Below are 23222 nucleotides of genomic sequence, written 5' to 3' on the forward strand. Positions count from 1 at the left end.
AATATAATTAGTTATTCTGGTCTTGAGTAAATACCTACCTCTTTTTTAAATCTGATTGTTAATCTGTTATTATGTATTTGTTGTTTTTGTTGTATCCGTCCTGTCTACATGTGGAGGGCCTCTACTGAAAATGGAAATATATCCAGTTAGACTAGCCCGGTTAACAAATGTAAAATAAAATAAAATAAAAATAAAAATATATTTGGTAGATTACCTTAGCTAACTACATTTGGGAGGTGGAAAGAGAACAGTTCAGGAGCCCGTGGAGAATGGTCCTAGAAAGTTGGATCTGGACCTATTGAAGGAATCAAGGGTGCTTTGTTAAAGTATGCACAGAGGAGCAAGTAGCAGCTTCTAGAATAATTCTAGAATCCAACCTTTTCCAAAAAGCCATGATTGAAGGCCAAAGCCCTGGTAGAGTGGGCCTTGACCCTACCTGGAATACTTTTCTCATGGTGAATATAACAAAAGGTAAAAGCCTTAGACAATCATTTGGAAATAGTCTGTTTTGACACAGGTTGTCCCTTCTTCCTACCTTTTTAAGAAATGAACACGTGATCTAAAGATCTGAAAGATTTAGTTCTTTCAACATAGTACCTGAGTTGTCTGTGGACATCCAAGGTATGGAGTATCCTTTCTTCCTCATTTTTAAGCCCAGGAAAGAAAATGGGGATATTGATAATTTGGATTAAAGTAAACTCAGATACCACTTTATGCATAAAATAAAGATTAGTTCTCAAAGAAACCCTGTACCTGTGGAAAATGATATATGGTTGACTCACCACAAGAGTTTGCAATTCAGATACCCCTCTTGGAGAGGTCAGAACAATCAGTAAAACTGTTTTCCATGTTAAGAACCTTAAGTCAGCCAGAGTACCTAGTTCAAATGGAGCAAGTGTTAGCTTCTCTAAAACAAAATTAAGACCCCGAGGAGGGGCCACCAGTTTTCTTGGATGCCTCTTATACAAAACCACTTTCAAAAACATTTTGACATGAGACTGCATTCAAAGAGGAGGATCCATGGGCAGAAGTGCTGAAATGGCTGATAAGTGAACCTTGACAGAGGAATAAGAAAGGCCATAGGATAGTAACTCACACAAATATTGCCAAAGCATGAAACAACTAGCTCTGAGCTGGTGCTGGTTAAGTTGCTGGCCCCAAACTAGAAAACCTTTTCCTTTTCCTAATATATGATTTTCTAGTAGCAGACTTTCTTCTCTCCATTTGTACCTGCTGCACTTCCTCAGTAACCAGGTGCCTAAAAGCATTTAAGACCTTATCATCCAGGCAGCCAATTGAAGTTGATTGATGTTGGTGTATATGAAGCACTCCTGTGCTTGTGTGAGTAGATCTAGTCTGTGGGGAAACTTATGGTAACTGCCACTGGCCATTTCCAAATGAAGGAAGAACCACAGTTGCCTGGGCCAGAAGGGAGTCACCACAATGATCTTTGGGGATTCCTTCTGAATCTTCAGAAGATCCCTGGATATTAATGCAAAGAGAGGACAAGCATATAGGGACATTACTGTTCCGTGGCCTTCTTGCATGGAATACTGGAGCCCGTTCATTGTTGATAGAGGAGGCAAAGAGGTCTATTTGAGGAACAACTCAGAAATGGATGAAATCTTGGAAGACTCCCTGATCTATTTTCCATTCATAAATATCTGCCCTGGTCCTGATCAACTTGTCTGGCACACAATTTTACTCTGAATTAATGTAGGATGAATGTAGAGTAAGAATTTAATGTAAAGCTATCTCCCAAGCTAACATGGCTAGTCAGCAAAGGGGGATATGACCTGGTTCCCTCTTGCTTGTTGAAGTACTGCATGACTGTTGTATTGTCTGTAATCACTTGAAGAGGTTCTGGGGACCAAAGATAGTTCAGAGAGTTGAGTGCCTTGGTCAGGGCAAGCACCTCCTTGATATTTATGAGCTTACATCTGTCTTTGGTATTCCACATCCCTGCACTTTTATTCCCTCCTAAAAACTGCTCCCCAAGCAAAGTCCCAGGCATCTGTGGTGGCTAACTGCTTTGGAGTAGGGAAGATGTGGATTTACAGATATCTGTTTTCCCCACCAAAAGATTTGTCTTCTGACAAATCCTAGCACTGGAATATGAAAAGATAAAGGGTATTGATGCTGGGACCACAGAGATTTCAGATACCACTGTATCTTTCTCATGTGGAGTTTTGTAGGGGGGTATCATGAGAATCACAGCTGCCATGAAACCCAAAAACCTGAGTTGCTAGAGTAACACGGATTGTTTTAACATACATTTTCTTAAGGATCTGAAGTCTGAAACTCAAGTGTATGTCATTATTTAGTGACTTCATTCCTCAGAACACCCCAATGATTTGCCAGAAAACCACAAATTTTATGAGGAACCAACCAAAAATGTAAGCCAAAAATCTGGACAGTTAAGAGGTATGCAGTGCCATCTGTAACCTTGACAAATGATTTTTAGAGCACGTTTATCTGAAACAATGTTGACAAAGAAAAAAATGTAGATTCAGATTTTCTAGAAGAAAGAATTAACTAAGGTGGAAGGGATTCACAAGGTCTTTTAAACTTTCATTCAGACTTGCTGGACTGTCCTTGTTTTGGGAGATTCAAGACTCCTTTTTGGAGCCCCTTGCCATTTCTTCTTACATGTCTGTTAACCCGGATTTCGTTGAGACTGTTTATTCTGCTTTTTACTAAAATTGGATGAGGAGACAGAAAATCCATTGGATAATTTGGAAAAGGTGGGATGAAAAATATTAGATTCCCCTGGGTCATCTTGTTCCTTTCATCACACTTTCTGGTCACCTCTGCAGTTGAGGGACGAAACACTGAATCTCTATCCAATGAAGAATTTAAATCTCATTTTTAACATCAAACACTAAATCTCTATCTGATGGAGAATTTAAACTCTCATTTTCAACATTTTCTGGGAGTTTCTGAAAAATTTCCCATCCTCATCAGAAAGAGTAAGATTGGAAATGACTAGGTTAGTAGACATGGAATCAATTAGAGCTATCACCACTGGGTCAGATTTGGGAATCTTCTTCTTCTTCTTCTTTCAGCTTTTCCTGGTTAGGGGTCACCACAGTGGATCACCTGTCTGCTCATGATTGGCAGTGGAGTTTTACAGTGTTGAGTTGCCAGCCCAGCACCCAACCTTCCACAGAAGGCACACACATGCATGCACTCACACCTAGGGCCAATTTAGAGTGTCCAATCCACCTACAGCATGTCTTTAGGATGTAGGAGGAAACCGGTGCACCCGGCGGCAATGCTAACCACTGCACCACTGTGGCTGCCCCTGGGTTAGATTTGGGAATAGTATATAAAAAATTAAAAGACTGAGGAACTCTATACATTCCATCTGCCTTTTTACGAATAGCTGTCTGACTATTATGAAAATAGCAGGCAGTAATACACACATCTTCTAAAGCAGACAGAACAGGAGGAATGGGTACAGGATTTGGAAATTCCTTCTGTAACAAATCGTAGTATTTTGTGAGGGACTGAGAAACCTGAGTTTTCCCACTGAAAACACTGGTACATTCTAGCAATAATCTCAGGGAAAGAGAAACTCCCACAGAGAGAATCAGAAACTGAGCTCCCCCCTGAGTACAAATCAGAAATCTGATGGAAAAAAAAACTGTATCCTTCCCTGCATATTCCTGTTCAGATTCAGACTCTTGAATCTCTTCAGGAAAAGAAGAATCCATTTTTTTTTTACCAGAAACTGCTATACAAGAAGGACCCATAGCCTGAAATAAAGAAGATTAGACTTGAATGTAAGGAATTTGAATGGCAACTTAAATCCAATGCCATAGGTCTTAATGGATTAAACAAGTCCATATCCCTCTCCTGTTGGTTGAAAACAAAGGCATTAAATTACTAAATTATGAAACTATTAATAAAATTTCAGGTATTATTTATATTTTTTGTATGTGTTAGTTTACATTTTTATTTATTTATTTATTTTACATTTGTTGACTGGGATAGTCCGACTGGATATATGTCCATTTTCAGCGGAGGCCCGGGGAGAAAAGCTCCAAGATAATAATACACATTGAAAATTTAGTAAATGCTAGTTTCAAGCAGATTATAGTCATAAGCAGTACCAGCATTTAGCACATATAGTACTAACTTAACACTTTACAAAACATAACATTATTTTCAAAGTTATATATACATAACATTACATTCAGGTTTAAGACACATTGAGCAACAGTTATACAACTGACCCTTCCTGAAATGGTGTGGTAGAAAAAAGTTAGAAGTAGTTGAAGGTAAGCTGTATGATGTAAAATACTGCTCTTTTTTTTTAATTTTCCCTTTTTTTATAGTTCCCTCAACATTGTTTTTAAATTACTGATGTATATATTTCTATGACTTTCTGCTTTTATTTTTAATGGAATGCTGATTCACTGTTTTCTAATTATTACACTGGTGATTAAGGGTATTAATGGGGAAGTTTCCTTTAGGAAGTGGGTATATATTGAAATGAAATGAATGGAAATTTTGCTAATCTTAAGAAGTCCCAGCATATTAAAGAGATGAAAGCGCTTAGTTTATTGAATATATGTTTTTGTTTTTTAAGGACATTTCATGACTATGTTAATTTCAGCTATCCCATCTCCACATCAGACCTAAAATCAATTAACTTCTTTGTCAGGTTTAACAGTACCACCCCACCACATAATTTAAACCATCTTTAGGGACCTCTCCTAACAGGATACGAGATATACGGATTCACTTCAGAATCTCGAACGGCCGATAACCCAAATTTCATATGGCCGAGACCATATGATCGAGTTTTCAGAAACTCAAAATCCTGAAATGAATCAAAAAAAAAAGTTTCTGCAGGGGGGCAAGCCCCCCCTGCACCCCCCCACACCTCCAGTACTTAAATATACTAACTCCGAGATTGCACTACAGTGAGGGGAAAGGGAAATCTCCCATTCCACGCTGTATGCAGATCTCTGTTCAGAATTTTGAGCTTCTAAAAACTCAATCACATGGTCTTGGCCATATGAAATTCGGGTTTTCGGCTATTCAAGATTCTGAACAGAATCCAAGATATATGTAAATAAGACTGTACAAGTCATGCACAAAATTCCCAAAACTCTTCCACAAACAGACACCAGCTGAGAGGGCTGCCACATTCACCACCAGTTTTTACCAGTGCCTAAACAGCTTCAAAAGCCTGTACCCATCGGTACTAAATGTAATGGTAAATTTAGGATTAAACATCTCTTGTGGAACTCATATTAATAAAATGTATCGCAAAATATAAAATACAAAAATACAAAATATAAATTTTTTGCAGAATCCTACAGACTGCTAAGATGTGACCTGTGTCTGGCATACAAGGTACCCTCCAACCCATTTCTGATGGATGTACTGCACATCAGCAAGTCAAAATGCATCAGACATATTCTGTCTAGGGATCTAAACCTCTTCTGCAACATCAACAGAATGGTTTGGAAGGCCTGGTTTATTTTGCAGAGCATACCACTGTTATGGAATGGACTCCCCAGCCACGTAAAACAAAGTTCATCCCTGTCCATTTTCAAATGCAACTTATATTTATGGATGAGAAACAGAAAATGTATCCCAAAATTGTCCACTGTATTAACTGATGCAGTTCCTAAATGCTTTATCCCATGTGTGGTCACCTCAAATTATCTATGGTATGATCCCAGTTATTCTCATTAGGGGTACTAGATAATTACTGACCATGGGATGGATAAGGCCAGTCTATAACCAAATGAGGTTATTTCAAGCCCAAAAAAGAAATTAGATACTGCGACTAGGCTTTAAATGATGTGCAAGGGCAGCTAGCCTAGTAGTTATTTATGAACTTAGAAACCTATAAAATCAGCCTGGGTTACCTGGGATAGCTCTGTTGAGTGAAAGGTGGATGTAAAATCAACCAACCTGCCAAAGATGAACTGAGGATTGCTACGCTTAATGTAGGTTCACTGACAGGATGCATCTTGGAAGTGGATGACATGATGATATGGAGGAGGCTGGACATCCTATGTATCCAAGAGACAAGATGGAAGGGCAGTGCAGCAAAGCCACTTGGCTTGAGACCTAGACTCTACTACACAGGAGGGAGACAGGCTATAAATGGTGCAGGAATTGTGGTGAGAGAGAGGCTTCAGAAGGCAGTGAGGGATATCACCAGAATTAATGACAGACTCATGGCAATCAGACTCCATTGTAATGCTCAGTGTAGGTAGGTGTAGGTAACAGCATCTCAGATCACATTCTCCAAAAACACCTTCAAAACACCACAGGTCTCCATGTAAATCAGCCCTGAAATATGCTTCACACCACTTTGGCGAGCCAAACGGCAAATAGCGGGCTTAGTAATACCTTGAATAGTATCACACCAAACCTTACGATGCCTTTTAGCATCCCCTGTTCCAAGGCCCTTTCCTCCACCAGACATGACTGCTTGAACTGAATATTAAGGCAAATCAACACTGCTGATGAGCTGCTGCTAATGATAGGGCAGTATTCATAATCTCAGCCTTTGCCACACAGCAGCGTTGTGAGAGTGAGGAAAAGAGTGCATTCAGAGCAGAAGTTGCAGGACCAACTAGATAAAGCAGGACAACATGAACTGCTGTTGATGGGTGACTTGAATGCACATAGTGGGACAAACAAAACAGGATATAAGGACTGCCTGAGACCACATGGGTGGGGCAACAGGAATAAAGAAGGAGAAGCCATTCCAGACTTCTGTCTAGCAAATGGCTTGATAGTAGCCCACACATGGTTCAGAAAGAGACAGTCACAAGATCACATACAGCAGTACCCAACATGCAATTCAGGTAGACTTCCTCCTAGTAAAGAAAAGACACAGCAGAATCCATGATTACAAAGTCATCCCCAGCATAAACCACTATTTGCCACAATCAACTGCAAGCAGAGGTCACAGAAGGCTCTAAGGTTTATAGAGACCAAGCTGAAGACCTGGAAGTTGACTGGAGAGAAAGTACAACAGTTCAAGGAATTACTCAGGGCTCTAGCACCCCAAGAAAAGGAAGAAATAGGTGGAGTTGAACAAGAATGGCAGCGCCTAAAAACAGCATGTGTTAGGACTACAGAAAAGATATGTGGCCAAACCAGGTATAGAAATAACATACATAAGGAAAGCTGGTGGTGAAATGTAGAAGTCCAGGAAGTCAGCAAAAGAAAGAAGGAGTGCAGGAAGTGGGAGATAAAAAAGACTGACCAGGCTAGGAAGGCCTACTGGTTGGCTAACAAAGAAGCAAGAAAGAAGTTACAATAGAAAAGAATAGGGCATCGGAGGCACTCTACCAACTTCTGGAAAGTGACTCAGCAAGGGGCACAAAGAAACTATATCAGGTTGCAAGGCAAAGATAGAAAGATAAAGAAGATAGTCAGATACCCTTCATAAGGGATGCCAGCAACAACCTGCTCACCAGTCCTCTGGACATCGAAGGCAGATGGAAGGAGTATTTCCAGCAGCTTCTGAGTGAAGATAACCCCACAGAAGCTGTACTGCCCCAGAAACAGCCTACGATGAGAGAAGAAGAGAGCCCACCCTAGAACAAGTAAGAAGAGCACTAAGGAAAATGAAGTCAGGGAAAGCAGCAGGCTCAGATGAGGTCACAGCAGGTATGATAAAGATGCTGGGTGAGATAGGGGAGAAATAGCTCCTGAGGGTACTAATAGCAGTGTGGAGAGAAACGTGTATCCCAGATGACTGGAGAATAAGCATACTCATACCAGTGTACAAGAACAAAGAGAACATCCACAACTGTGGGCAGTACAGAGGCATCAAACTCCTATCACATTGCATGAAATTCTGGAGAGAGTGATTGATAAATGGATATGGAGAGTAGTAGAATGTAAGATAGGAGATGTCAGTTCAGATTCAGATCAGGATGCAGCACATCTGACCCACTGTTTGCAGTGAGACCGATACTTGAGAAGAAGCTAGTGATGAGGAGAGAGTCCAAATGGACATTCCTAGACTTGGAGAAAGCTATGACAAGGTCTCGAGAAAGCTGATCTGGGCAGTACTGCAGTGGTTTGAAGTCCCAGAAACACTGGTAGAATTAGTGCAGGCTCTGTACAAGGACCCAATGACTCAAGTACGAACAGTGTTCATCCTCACAGAGGGATTCCCAGTGGGAGTGGGTGTACAACAGGGTTCAGCTCTGCGCCTACTGCTGTTCATAGTGTTGATGGACTACTTTAGTAAACAGATCAGAGGGGGCAGATCAACAAAGTTGCTGTATGCAGACGATGTGGCATTACAGGCAGACTCTGAGCTAGAACTTCACCAAAGAATAGGAGAATGGAATGCAAAACTGAACGCGCATGAGATGAAACTAAGCACAGATAAGATGGTGGTAATTGAAGCAAATTGGGGAAATCAGAAGAAGCTGAGAATATAGTTGGAAGGGAAGGTAGTGGAACAGGTAAACAGCTTCAAGTATCTGGGAGGGGGTCTATATCATATGTTCGAATTTAAATGTTCTAAGTTTCAAACATCGAACATATGATTAAAAAAAAAATCCAAACCCAAAACTAAGTGTTGTAGGCAGGGGGCAACCTCCCCTGCATCCCCCACGTTGGGGGCGGTGCCCCCAACACCCCCCCCCCAGTCGCTCTTTAAATATACCAACTCCGAGACCGCATTACAGTGCAGTAAGGGAAATTTCCCTTTACTGCGTTATAGTGCGGTCTCGGAGTTGGTAAATTTAATGAGCAGGAGAAGTGGGGGGGGGGTGCAGCCCACCACGTGAGGAGATGCAGGGGGGCATGCCCCCCTGTTTACAACAGTCAGGTAAGTTCCCTTTCTTTTTTTGTTTAACTATATGTTCAGTGTTTGAAACTTCTAACATTTAAATTCGATTATTTAACGTTCAAAGTTTTCAAACTTCGAAGATATGATATAGACCCTCTGGGAGGGATGGTTGAGGAGAGGGGAAGTCTGAATGAAGTGGTCTAAGTTAGAATCAGAGGGGTTGCAGCCAACTGGCATAGAGTGTCAGGTGTAGTCTATGACAGAAGAATACCAAAGAAGCTGAAAAGTAAGGTGTACAAGACAGTGGTGTGACCAGTATTCCTTTATAGAAACCTGGGCAGTAAAGAAAGAACAGTTGAAGAAGCTAGAGGTGATGGAAATGAAGTACCTGAGAAGGGTGGTAGGATACACACTGTGGGACAGATGAAGAAATGAAGACATAAGAGCAGAAGCCAAAGTAGCTCCAATTGCAGAAAAGATCAAGGAGAAGAGATTACGGTGGTTTGGACGTGCAGAAAAGCAGAAGACAATCTGGTGAGGAAGATTTGGGACAGACTGGAAGAAGGTAAGAGGAAGCAAGAATGTCCAGCAAAAAAGTGGATGGATTTTGTGAAAGAAGATTTGTGACAGTCAGGCATGAGTGTTGAAGAAGTCAGGAATGTGGCACTGAATTGAGAGAGTCGGAGACAGTTAACATGATACCCTAACACCGTGTAGAAAAAAATGGGAGAAAGGGGGATGATGATGATGATGATAAACCTATGAAAGAAGGAAAATAATGAAAGTTGTAAGAAATCCACGCCCCCCCCTACTCCAAAAATACACTGAATCATGCCAGCAGGAAACTTTAGAGCACCAGTAGAAAGGTTAAAGCAGATTATATGCTTAAATTCACTACAGATACAAATTAAAACTACACATCTTTCTTCGGCTGTGTCATGGATTTAAGCAGTAATGATTAATAATGCACTGAGTTTATCCATAATAATATCATACATTCTAATCTTAAGGATAAAGATATATTAGCAGATAAATTTAGTGCTAACTTTACCCCACCTACCTGCTGTCACTCTCCCTGAAAATTTAGTCTTACCTGTAATCACCTTGGAATAATTCTTAGAATCCCTGTCAGTCTGACAACATGTTATGCTGCATTCTCACCAGTGAGAAGTTATCACTACCACAGCCTCAACTTAAGTTGTTCAACCTCAGATTATCCATAAGGTTTGTCTCCAATGCCTGGAGCATAGCCACTGTGACTCCTCTACACAAGAGAAGCACTTCTACAGACCTGGGTAATTATAGGCCCATGAGTCCCAATAGCCTTATATGCAAAATCCATGGAATGTATCATAACCGAACTCATTTATGCAACTTAATTCATCTAGACCTCACTCATTTTGGTTTTGGGAAGGTCAATTCTTGTCTCCAGAACCCAGTAAATATCTTTGAAAAGGTTAGAGTGGTGGTGGACAGTGGACAATTAATTGGAAATGTACCAATAATTTTTAATCAAACAAATTAAAGGTTTAAATCCTTCAAGTATCCCTATAGCTTAGCACATCTGCATACTCAGTACCTACTGGCAGCTCTGTGGTGACCTGTGTCTCCCTTTCTGAACCAAAGAAGACCCAGTCCTATTTGACTTCCTACCTCTTTATAAACCACTTGCACTACAAACACCCATACTAGATATGTAAATTTACACCAACAAATAAACAAGACTCTCTGGAGGTATACGTTCCTAACTCAACATATTCCCAGTTTAAGGAATAAGTTACCAGTACAAGTCAAGCAGAGTACTACCTTGTCAGCTTTTAAGGTTAGTCTTGATAGGGCAGACAAATGTTCACCAGGGTTATCAAGTATGGCCCTGCTTAGTTTGGGAGGGAGGCACTATTTAGCATTCATGAAGGGTGCCAAGAACTTTTAAGTGTGTCTGCTTGAAGGTACATATGGTGAGACATCTTATGGCCCATGTGATTCTTCACCTAGTATTGTTCCTGTGTTCCTGTGTTGTCTCAATAGATACTGAACACTTGAAGGGATTTCATTAATGGGTGGGATGCCACAGGACTCGATCTTGGTGCTTGACATTTTCAGATTATATGCTGCTACTAAAAAGGATATACACAGAAGATGCATTTGCTATAATGACTATACTAGGACATCTAACAGTATTTCTTTACTCATAAACCTGTGCTTGTCCTTAACACTCTTGAAAACTTCTTTTATTTCATCTTTCAGCAGATGATGCAGAGTCATCTTATCCTAATCTTATTTTCTTTTCCTTTCTGTTGTCTGATATATATGGGAAAAAAGGTAGACATCTCATGCTGATCCAAAAACAGAAAACTCTGGAACACAGAAGTGATAAAGCTTAAATTGAACAACCAAACTTTTATGGCTACTTGGACTTACAGACTAACAGGAGCCTTCTGCCAGGAGTTAGTAATTTATAAACATTAGATACAGTGCTGTATTTAGAAAATCAGAAAAGAGACATAATTTAATTTTCATTGCCTGCAAAAGGTTAGTATGAAGAAAAAAGCAGTATGAAAAGAAATGCCTGTCTATAGTCTGTCACACAAATCGTAAATATAGATGCAGAGCATTGTGTGTGTGTGTGTGTGTGTGTGTGTGTGTGTGTGTGTGTGTGTGTGTGTAAGAACTTGACAACGTCAAGGAATGTGCTACTTATGTTTATTACAAAGAAGAGAAAAGCAGTTAATATTAGTTCAAGTCATGTAAGGTAACACTTAATGAGAAAACAAATTTGATTGAATACAGATGTGCTTGAAAATTAGTTGAATCCAGGAAACTAAAAAATGTATTTATTAGACTGCGTTAGCATGAAGACATTTTATATGTGGGTGAAAAATGTAGAATTTGCATTCCATGTTTAAGATCAGGGCGTGATACTTGATAATAGAATGATGTTAAAGCACAAGGTGTCAGCTCTTGTCAAGTCATCTTATTTCCATTTTAAAATGTATGACTCAAACTTGATTACATTTTCCGACTCAGCTATGGTGATCCTTGTGCTGATATGATCTTGTCTTGGTTATTGCACTGGCCTTAACCTTGGGTTTGTGGGTTTTTGTGGAAAGGGAACTTACATAACTACCAGGTGTTAAACTTCACAGCAAGATCCTGTCATACAATGCCTGTGCTGCCTGTCAGATTTTGCAGGTTTGTATTAAGCATCATATGTTTTTCTTGTACAATCTAGATCCTTCTCATTTAAAAGACCTTCTAGTGTCCTATATCCAGGTATGGACTCTCAAGTCTTCAGGTTAGGGATGCTATGAGGACCTATCTTTAGATGTTGTCTGTTTTTTCTTTAGGCAACCGTGGTTTAGTCCTTCAGACACCTTCCTAATATGGGTATGCAATATAATTTATGAGATTTTCTCAGCTTTTATCTTTTTAGGAAAGATGACATTCTGATATGTGAATCTTTTCACTTTTCAAAATGTATTTCATTTATATACTGTTTAACTGTATAGATATTTTAAATTGCCATCATTTACATTGCTATTATTGTTTCATTGTGAGCTTTTAGTTATATTGCTATAAATGTTTTACCGCAAGATTCTTAGTTTTTAGTTACCTAACTACATCACTGTATGTAGTATGAAGAGTATCAAACTGTGAAAGCCCATCTTTTATACTCATCTAAGTTTTTAGTTTTTTAACCATTGTTTGTGTCTTTCGGCTTTTCCCGGTTAGGGGTCGCCACAGCAGAACTCCGGTCCACTAATGATTGGTAGTGGATTTTTACATACCGGGTTACCAGCCCTGATGCACAACCTTCAACGAAGGCACGCCCCATTCACGTATGCCTCCGCACAGAATACGCTCTAGCTGAGAATCGAATAGGACAACGTCTTGCTATGAGGCGACAATGCTACCCTAGCACCACCACCGCAGTCAATTAGATGAATTGTTCAATTCTGAAACAATGCTACTGAAGTCTATCAGACAGTGTGACAAAGGAAAATAATTTATGCAGCACTTCTTTAGCATTAATACACAAATATAGACATTCTGATGCACACTCGTGCATTGACATTGACACTGACACACACACACACACACACACACACACACACACACACACAAGGAAATAGTTCATACCCTTGTAAGGAAGCTACTGATTAGTGAGGTACCACATGGTCTAATGTTTTAAGTACATGAATGCCATGTGACAGGTTTGACAGGGAGTCAGCCATTTTGCCCAGCTGGCTACTGTTGTGGCAGATAAAGAAATTACTAATAACTCAACAGTTACATCTGATAAGATAAAAGTCATGATATCTAGCTAGCTAGCTAATAACAATGTGCTTCTTCATACACATAAAAAATGGCTGCAATTGGTTTCCTTGGACAGGAAGTTGCTGTATTTATTTTGATGAAACACAATAATATATACAAGCACATTCCAAGGGCTACTGGGAAATCAAATTTATTAAAAAAAAGTTATGTAATGTAAGGAAATATTGGAAAAGGAATTAGATGTCTAATATCTCATGCCATGGTGAAAACCAGCTTAGGTCAGCCAGGGAAAACACTGCAAGCATCCTAATTTCGGGAACTATATGTGGCATAATTTGTATAAACCTTTTGGGGGCTTTTGTTGATACCTTTCTTGCAAACATTAATAAAAATGACTGGCATCATAACAGAAACAGAGGATCTAAGTACAATACTTGCAAGATATGAGCGATTGTATTAAAAGTATCACATCCTCGCATACTTGGGCATTAAGGATATGACAAGCAGGAGCGGCCCAAGATCAACTGGTGCCCTAGGCAAAAGGGCTCCACGGCGCCCCCTACCACACCACCCAGTGCCCCAGTCCTAGTATACCTACATCAGATAAATATTGGAAAAGCGCCCCTGCTAGAACGGCATAGATAGTGGATATGTGGCCTTTAAGAGGTCATGGGAGATGTAGATGAGTGTAGAGGGAGAAGAGAGACAGGAATGTTAGCTGCAAGAATTGAATAGACTAATTTGTTTCATTCTGCCAACAGTGTAACTTAGGATAATGATGTGCTAATAACTTTGCAGTATATGAATAGCAAGCTGTAACTGCATACACAGAGGAGCTGGTCTTAATTTGCACAGACCAGCTCCTCTGATGTCTGATGGGGGTCCTGCAATGACCAAATCTGACTTAATGAGGAAGTAGTTGACTCCTAATACTTAAATATTCTAGAACAGAGTAACTGTCAAATGTAGTATTGTAGATATCTGCTCTAGGATTTGGAGATAAGCTAATAAATGTAACTTTAGTGTGATGAGGATAGGTATACTAGTTGTGTAGCTTAATTACTTGCATATTATTTATTCATTCATATATTTATCATCTCATTCGTCAGTCTGATTGTTTTGTTTTGTTCTTTCTTTGTTTTCAATTGCAGGCAGCTGAATGGCTCCTGTGGTTTATTTTCAATCAGAACTAGAGTGCATAATTTTTACTGCAAAGACAAAAAAATAAGTAATGATATTAAACTCCACCATCAAAAGCAAGAGCCAGGATCAAACAATAAGAAGATTGTTACTAACACTGGTCTTCAAGAGCAGAAAGCATAAATATTCAGTTTGAAACAGGACTATTGCTCCCCGCAGCTCATCAGTTTCTTTTCAGGTACATGAGAGAGAATTGCTCTTTTTTCGGTTTTGAGAATTGATTCTCAAGGTTCTTTTTGCTCATTTTATTTTTGCTTCCTGTCACTTATAGCAATTCTTTGGGCTCAAAATTATCTTTTGCATATTATGAGGTCTCAGCATCTCTGCAAAATTCAAATCATTTTATATATATATATATATATATATATATATATATATATATATATATATATATATTTTTTTTTTTTTTTTTTGAATGATCCCTCTTTCTTTAAGTTGGAGCAACCTCAGAATGAAACTATATAAGTAAGGGAGTTTATGAGGTGTATTTTGTGTTTGCCCTCTTACAAAATACTTGTTTTATTATTTCAAGTGTTCCTTTGCTTTAAAATCATTTACCTCAGCTAACTGTTCTTCTTTCTTGAGCTAATGGGTTTCACACTGTTGTAAATAACAAGATGTGTTTAGAGTTTTTGCATTATACTCAGACATAATAGATCAGCACAATTTATATTTTCATATATCAGAAGTGTCCTAAATAATTACAAATGGTATGAAACAAGAAGATGGCAGGATCCCAAATTTAAGTCAGATATGAGAAATGACCAGAAAGTGAGCAAGCCCATGACACTGTGGACATAGAAGTCTATGTTCTTGATGCGTGATAAAGGTGATGCCACTTTGATTAGTACTCATGAGGTGCAGAAAAAATTTTAATCTTTCTAATTAAAGTACATCAGATACAGTGCCCAGTTTTAACCACATTAAACTGCATATCATGAACTCTATTACATAACTAATTTATCATACTTTATGTAGAGCATATTTTATGTATTATACCTTACACAGCATACTACTTAACCCCCACATATGCTTGCTATTAGTCTGGTGTCCTAATGGATCCCATTTTTGCCAGCATATGGTAAGTCCAAATGTCAACCCGATGTTTGTATACTGGAATAGTCCTGAAAGGGCTATTTGGGTCACATGATCATCTGGTACTCATCAATAAACATTACCCATTGACCTGGCTTCAGAGCTTGCTCTCAGTATCCCTGTTTCAGGTGAGTGTTTTAATTCTTTTTTTAAGTGAATTATCATGAGGGTCTATTTTGAAGTGTTAGATCAGTCTGTTTAGTTCCTCATCTCGAATGTAACAAGAGTAACCCTAGCAGAATCACAGAGCTCCAAGCAAATTGGTCTCTTCAGGGGACCACATGCCTTGGACTGTCTTTCCCAAGTAATGCCCCCCCACCCCAGCTGGGAAGCATCCATGGTCACTATGGCTTTGGGTTGAGAAGGGACAAATAGACAGCCTTGTAGTAGTTGTTCTGACTGGGTCCACCACATCAGATCTTTTTTGCACAAGTTGATGATTCAAATTGGGGAAGATAGAGGTAGCTGAAGTATCGACCACTGAGGCACCAACATCCCCTGAAGAATCCTCATGTGAAATCTGGTCAGTGGAACAAAGGGTATTTCTGCCATTGATCCTACCGCTTGTAGGACCAGATGAGTAGGGGCTGTGGTACTGCAAAGTATCTTGTTGACTTGCAATCTTAAGGTTTGAACTCTGGAAAGGGGAAGAGAAGCTATCGTGACCTTGTGTCAAGTAGCTCCTCTATGAGTTCTATAGTTTGAGATGGTTGAAAATGTGACTTTACAAAATTTATGGTTATACCTAACTGTGCACAAATGTGGAATAGTTTTCCTCTTGCCATGATAAGTTGATGCCTGGTTGGGGTGGAGCTGAGCCAGTTGTCTACGTAAAGAAACACCCTTAATCTGTGCAGTCTCAAGTGAGCTGCTACCACTGCCTACATTTGGCGAACACTCTAGGAGCTGTGGTGAGACCAAAAGGCAGTGCTCTTAACTGGTAATGACTGGCTCCTAGCTGGGAGTGTAAGAATTACCTGGATCAACTGTTCATTTTTATATGATAGTACTCATTCTGGAGATCTACTGAGCACATCAGATTGCCTTTTTCCAGAAATGGAAGAATCGACTGAACCATGACCATCTGGAACTTTCTCTTCCAAACAACTTGTACAGGCTGCTGAGATCTAGAACTGGTCTCCAGTCTCCTGTTTTCTCTGGCACTAAAAACAATCTCAAATAAGTTCCAAATCCTCTCTGGTCTGTGGGGGTGGGGGGGACCTCCTGGAAGACTCTTTTGTTTAGCAACTTTTGTATTTGAAATGCTGCTTGCTCCATCAGACTGGGTGGAACATTGGGGATTTTTTGGGAGTTTGCAGGACAAAGTGAAAATGGAATTATATAACTTCTAGATACAATCCTCTGCACCCAAGTATCTTTTGTTATTTCTAGCCAGGCCAGAGACATTAGAGCCCTGATTGCCTCCACAGGGGACAATTGGGCCTCCTTTCAGGAGCACAGCAAGGGGTCAAAAAGAAGGATTCTCTGGTCCTCTGATGTTGCAGGCTTCCTCTGCTATTTGAACTTCCCACTCTGCATGTGGAGGAAGAGCCTTGGTGTGTGTCCTGAAAAGATCCTTGTGATTTTCTGAATCACATCCTTCTACCATCTCAATGATTCCTTGAAAAGGATCTTTGGGGGAGTGCTGGAAAAATGTACGCCCATGGCAGAAAAGGTCTTTCCATCCTTCTCACACCTGGACAAAGTATCTTTTACTTTTGGGTCAAAAAGAGAGGTGCCGTCAAATGGACCACTGATGAACATAGACATATAAGGCTCTACAAAATCACACAAACGCATCCAGGTGTGTCTCCTCATGGCTATGCCTGAACCCGCTGAACTTGAGGTTTCTTTTGCCACATTAGAAATAAGCCTCATGGATGAGTTGGAAATCAATTGTAGGGTCGCCAGCTGAGAAGTGATTGAATCCTTCACTTCTTCAGACACGGTTCCTTTTGATGGGTACCTGAAAGTTCTTTAATCAGATTCCTCTGAAGTCTAGTAAAGTATGTCAAGCAGTTTAGAGACCTTAAGGCAAAGGTTGCTGAAGCATATACTTACTTCCCAAATCTGTCCATTGCCCATGACTCTTTGTCAGGAGGATGGATAGAGGTACTTTCATCAGCAATTTCCTTTCTAGTGGCCACCACCATGACTATGGCATCAACAGGAAGATCTTTTGACTAAAACTGCTTAGACTCTGGAGGGGTCATAATACTATCTGGCTTCTTGGGAATGGGCTCTATGGAGTCAGATTTCTTCCATGCCTGCTGTGAGACCAACTCCAGGAGCACATCAGTGGGTGGGACCACCCAGGCAGTAGATGGGCTGGTACAAAAGCCTCCAGTAGTACAGATTCCTAAGGGTTGCTGGACTTCCAGCCACCTCTCTGTTCCAGGATCTTAAAGTTGTTTCAGAATGAGACATCTTCAGGAGATGACCATGGGGACCCTTCACCCTCATCAAAATCGGTGTCCTCAGTGACTGATTCAAGGGACACTATATGCTTCCTCTTGCATGTCCTCTTATTAGGGATCGCCTCAGTGGGATGCTCCAGAAAGGTAACAGAAGAGGAGTAGAAACCCTGTTGGGAAGCCTGGGATTTTGGTATTGGTTGTCCCTGTAAAGAGTACAGCTGACACTCAAGGTGCAGAGGTGGAACAGAAGAAGACATAGGATCTGAAGGGGAAGGCATTGCCTGGGTCTCAGGTGTAGACATAGCTCTTTCCAAAAACCTGAAGGCAGACCATCCTGGAGATGGATAAGGACATGGATCCAAGAGGCCAAGCCTCTGCTCCCTAGTTCTGCACTGCTCCAAGGACAGTCTCCCTGAGGCCGAAGTCAGACCCAAACTGACCCACGCCAAGGCACTGAGATGCAGAGACTGCTCCAAAACCCACAGAGTCAACTGCAGCACCTCGGACCTGACTGGGTAGAACTGGATCTGACAGCTCTCCAGATCCAACTGAACCAAAGAGCTCAGAGCAGTTCTTGGATCTGGGGATACCAGAATCCTGTGATCCAGAAAAGACAGTGCTGGATGTCTCATATCCAAGGGCTCTGAGACCTGGATAGGAGTCAAAGGAGGAATTGGTAGAGGAGGATTAATGGATGCATGGACCTCCCAACCCAGTGGGGTGGGAGCTGAGGAAAGGGCAGGCTGGCTCTGCACCGAGAGGATCCTTCTCAATAACCACTTTATGTCTTGTTTGGTGAGACTTCTGGATGAACAAGTGGACAGAGCAGATGGAGACTTTGATCTTAAAAAGAGAAAGCTTTTTTTTTAAATAAAAGGAAAACAGAAAGAAAGGAAGGAAGGGAAGAAGTACCAACAATGGTACTGGACTCTACGATAATCATAGAAGAGAGGAAGAGGGTTACTTACAATAGTAACCAGAAATACCACAAATGATAACAAGGAAAGAAAGCAGAGATTTGTTGGAAGGTAAGGGAGAAAGCTTAACCAGGAAAAAAAACTTTTAGCTAAAGCAGGTTAAAGGTACTTGAAGACAAATAATTTGTAAGTTTTGAAAATTCTACTTATTGTCCAAGCTCAAGAGAACAACAGACTGTTTTTCCCTGGAAGTGAAAAACAAGATCTGAGGTAATGGGGGTGATGTATTCTGGTTAGGGGAGAAGCTTGAGAGTTCAAGGTTACCATAAGCATTTACAATGGCTGAATCAGATCTCAGGGCTCAATTCTAATCTCATCAGTTGAGGACGGAATGAAAATTGACAACATCAGATCCCAATTTATTCCACATTTCTGGAATAGGCTGCCTCTTCAAATTAAACAGTGTACTTCCCTGGCAACCTTTAAAGCCAGTCTGGATGGGTGATTGCAAATTTTCACTTTTGATATGTAACGAAAATCTACTTAATGGGGGACATTGTTGGTATCCCATCAGTAATGGGTGCTATATGTTCATAGTTTCATAGGAGGTTACTAGGCTAGTGGCGCTAAAGCCTTTACAAGCCTAGCCATGTTAATCCCAAACATCCCTATTTGTTCTTTTTTTGAGGAGTTCGCAGAACAAATTTATGAACAGAGCAGGTCTGTGATCAACACCTGCTGCCCCTGTCCATGAGAGACAATGGTGCCACCCCAGGGGTGAATTTGCAATCTGACATCCAATTATCTAGGTTGCATTTAAATAGGGTCATTGAGGAGCTCTGTTTACATGAATAGGGAGTCTATTCCAGAGATGCGTCAGTCTCTGGGAGACATATCTATCTCTCCAGTATGATCTGTTAATGTCACAAGCTAGGCTGAGATCTCCAGACCAAGTGACTCTTGAGCCATTTGACTTGCAGATGTGCAGCATTTCCATTAGGGCAGGGTTGGAGATTGCCCTATAGACAAGGCACAAGTCACTTCTCAGCAGCGTATACAATACAGAGTAAAGTGATAGGGCTTTCAACCTGTCCACAGAGGTTATGGTTTGGAGTCTCTGTATTTTCTTTGTGAGAAACCTCTGAGGTCTCTCCAGTTGCTGTAGGTGTCCGGTGAGGTACATGCAAAAGGGTGCATTATACTCTATTAGTGGTCTTATGACAGTCGAGTACAGTGGAGTTTTAATATCCCTTGACCTGGATGCTATACCCTTGCTTATGAGGTGTGCTACAGAGAAGGCTTTCCTTACCACTGTGGAGACTTGGTGGTTAAAGTTCAGACTGGTGTCAACCTGTGTTCCCAGGTCTCACACCACTTGGTTGGAAATCAGTGGGCACAGTCAATATTACAATTTGTAGGGAATTCTGTTTTGCTAAAGGGAATAATAATTAATTTTCTTGCATTTAGCTTTAGACCATGGCTTCAGCACCAATCATTTGTTTGTGTTAGTCCTTCTTATAATATGTTGACATCACTGGGGGACTCAATGATTGCTCCCAGTTTGCAATCATGAATGAACTTGGTGAGCCAAAGGCTGTCTACTTTGGCCTGGACTTCTGAGAAATAGATGACAAACAGTAAGGGGCTTAGCACAGACCCCTGTGATACTCCACTGGTGATAGGTCTACTGGTGGAGATGGAGTCACCAATTTTGACACATTGTGTTCTGTTGGTGAGCCAGTTGGCTACCCATCTAGTAACATAAGGGTTAGTCCCTATCTAAGAGAGTTTCTCAATGATGCCAGAGTGGCGAATTGGATCAAAAGCCTTGACAAGGCCAAGATAGGCTGTGCCCACTGTCTTACCATCATCCATGGCTTTGGTGACATTCTCAAAGCAGTCTACCAGGTTTAATATGCATAATCTACCCTTAAAGAAGACAAATTTGGTTGCGTCCAGTGGTTGGAGGTCACCCATGTCCTTGCTAAGGTCCATGATAACCCTTTCCATGGCCTTTGAGATGAGGCTTGTTAGACTTATGGGTCTGTAGTTCCAGGGTCAGTTGATGGTCCCCCTTTGTGCAGGGGGATTACTGTTGCTGTTTTCCATTCTGCAGGCACATAGCCAGTTTACAAGCTATGATTAAACAGAAAGCCAAGTTGGTCCGCTAGTTCTTATTTTAGATTGTTTAGTAAACAACCTGGGATATTACCTGGTCTCATTGAGGCTGTGTTTTTGGCCTTGGCAAGTACAGAGATGACCTGTTTTTTAGAGATACTAGGTGGAGGACTGGTATCAGTTATGCTTTGGGATATGGTAGGTAGGGATTGGGAGGTGAAGTTTGTGCTGAATCTGTCAGCTAGCAGGTCAGTGATATTTTCCAGTGTAGTATGAGTGATTCCATCTACAACCAGTTCAGTACATAGCTGGGATTCTCTTTTAGACTTTGGATGAAGTTAAAGAATGCCTTATGATTATCATTGGCTATATATTGATTTTAGTTTCATAATTTGCTTTACATGACTTTACAAGATTTCTGATTTTCCTGTTTAGGCTTAAGAGAGAACATAGCTTCTGCAGAATGATATTCCTCTTGCTTTTGGACAACAGTCTCTTCCTTTTGTTACACAATCTGTTTATACTTGGAAGTCCAAGACAGTCGCTTGTTTTTATGGGAAGACCTGGCTTTGATCTGGCCAGGTACAACAGAGTTTTTGCATTTGTGTACACGTCTGCATAGTAATCATTGGTGGCTGCGATTGTGGGTGGTATGAAGCTTTTTATACCATCACTTTGTATGCTGTAGTTAGCTTTTTTGAAGTTTTTTTATAATTTTTTTTCCTGTAAGGATGTCAGTTCAAACAGGACTGATTTGTGGTCTGACCTAACCAGGGAGCGAATCACACATGGGAAAGTACAGCGACCCCCCATTGTTGGTGAGTACAATGACTAGAACATTAAAGTCCCTAGTGGGTGTGCAGACTATCTGTTCCAGAGCATTTGTGTTAACAAAGTCCAGGAACCTTTGAGTGAGCATGTTTTTGCTCATGTATGCCCCCAAATCTACGGAAGGATAGTTGAAATCTCCCATTACTAAGCTGTGGGATGTATGGCAAAGAATTCCAGTAAATCAAGGTAGTCGTCTACTTATCCTGGTTCATGGTGGAAGATCTATAGCTAGCAAAGATGTGGTATGGTACTTTCCAATTATTAATTAGATATGGAATAGTTTGAGAGAGTAATGCTGTTTAACCAGTCTCAAAGTTTATTTGGCTTTAATGAAGATGGATACACTTCTGTCTTTGGTTCCCTCACGCTCATTTTGAGGTCTGAAAGTGTTGAAGGCACTGTAGCCTTGCATGGCTGGGGTGCTGTCATCAGCCTTGAACCATGTCTCGCGAACTGCCCAGATGTCAGCATCCTCCAAGGTGAGGAGTGCTTCCAGGAAGTGCAGTTTCATTTTTAAACTCCTAGTATTAAGCAGCATGACCCTGAGTTTGTCTCAATTAGATTTTGTTATGTTGGAAATTTTGTTGTTTTGACATTGCCTAAAAAAGGCACTATGGGGGAGGCAAGGGTCTTTGCAGTATCTGAAAGCCTAGGGGAGACAGGTGCAGACCATCTCCAGCAAAGCAGCAAGGTTTGTCTACCATATTTTTATTTATTTTATTTATTTATTTTATTTTACATTTGTTGACCGGGAATATGTCCGACTGAGCTGAGATAGCTCTTTTTCAGTGGAGTCCCAGGGAGAAAAGATCCAGAAAACATTATCAATACAATAGTTAAAATTAACAGAAAGAAAGTATTCACAAAAAGATGACAGTCAATTATTTGACAGGAATTACCAACATTAATATCAAGGAGAAAAACAGTATTTACAAGTCAAACATTAATCAAGCATGTAGATAAGACATGTTTATACAAAATTGTCTTAAAATATTAATACAATGTGAGCATTTGCATATCCTCCTAGGCTAACAGATACTGGATCCCCCTGGACTGACACCGGAAGCTGAGCCAATTGTATAAGTCAATCATTTTGTGTTTATATTGTAGCATCATCCTAAATGAGGGTAGGATACTGCTTAGGACTAGAGACATACCTGTCTGGGACACATAATTAGAGTGTTCCATCATGTCTCTCTTCATATAGTCCAGAAAAGTATGTCTCAAGTCATTCACTCCAACATGGACTATGACAGAGTGACTTGAATGCATGCATGATTGTTGGCACCTGATAGGCAGCAGGCCATGACCTTCTCCTTCTCCATTCTGGTGAGGAAGACATCTGTGTGTCTCACTATGAAGTCACCTATGACCAAGACATTTGATGTGTTTTGCCTTACGGGCTTATTTGTTGAGACACGGATGTGTGTATTGATATGTGTAGTGGTTTCTTTATGTTTAGTGGTGAGTGTGTGTAGTGTGCATTTGGGAGGTCTCTGTTCTTTTGGTAGGCATTTAGTGAGTACCTCTGCATATGTGGGTTTATGTGTTGTGACCTTAATTTGAGTGAGAGGTGAT

At 40.5% G+C, this 23222-nt stretch overlaps 1 protein-coding gene across 1 annotated transcript in view; it reads right to left on the bottom strand.

Annotated features, from left to right (window-relative positions):
* ENOX1 (ecto-NOX disulfide-thiol exchanger 1) overlaps positions 1–23222 on the bottom strand; it is a 2044058-nt gene that overhangs the window by 737083 nt on the left and 1283753 nt on the right. The window lies entirely within an intron of this gene.

Source organism: Protopterus annectens, chromosome 5.part0, assembly GCF_019279795.1.
Source record: "Protopterus annectens isolate FY-2018-M chromosome 5.part0, PAN1.0, whole genome shotgun sequence".
Lineage (NCBI taxonomy): Eukaryota > Metazoa > Chordata > Ceratodontiformes > Protopteridae > Protopterus > Protopterus annectens.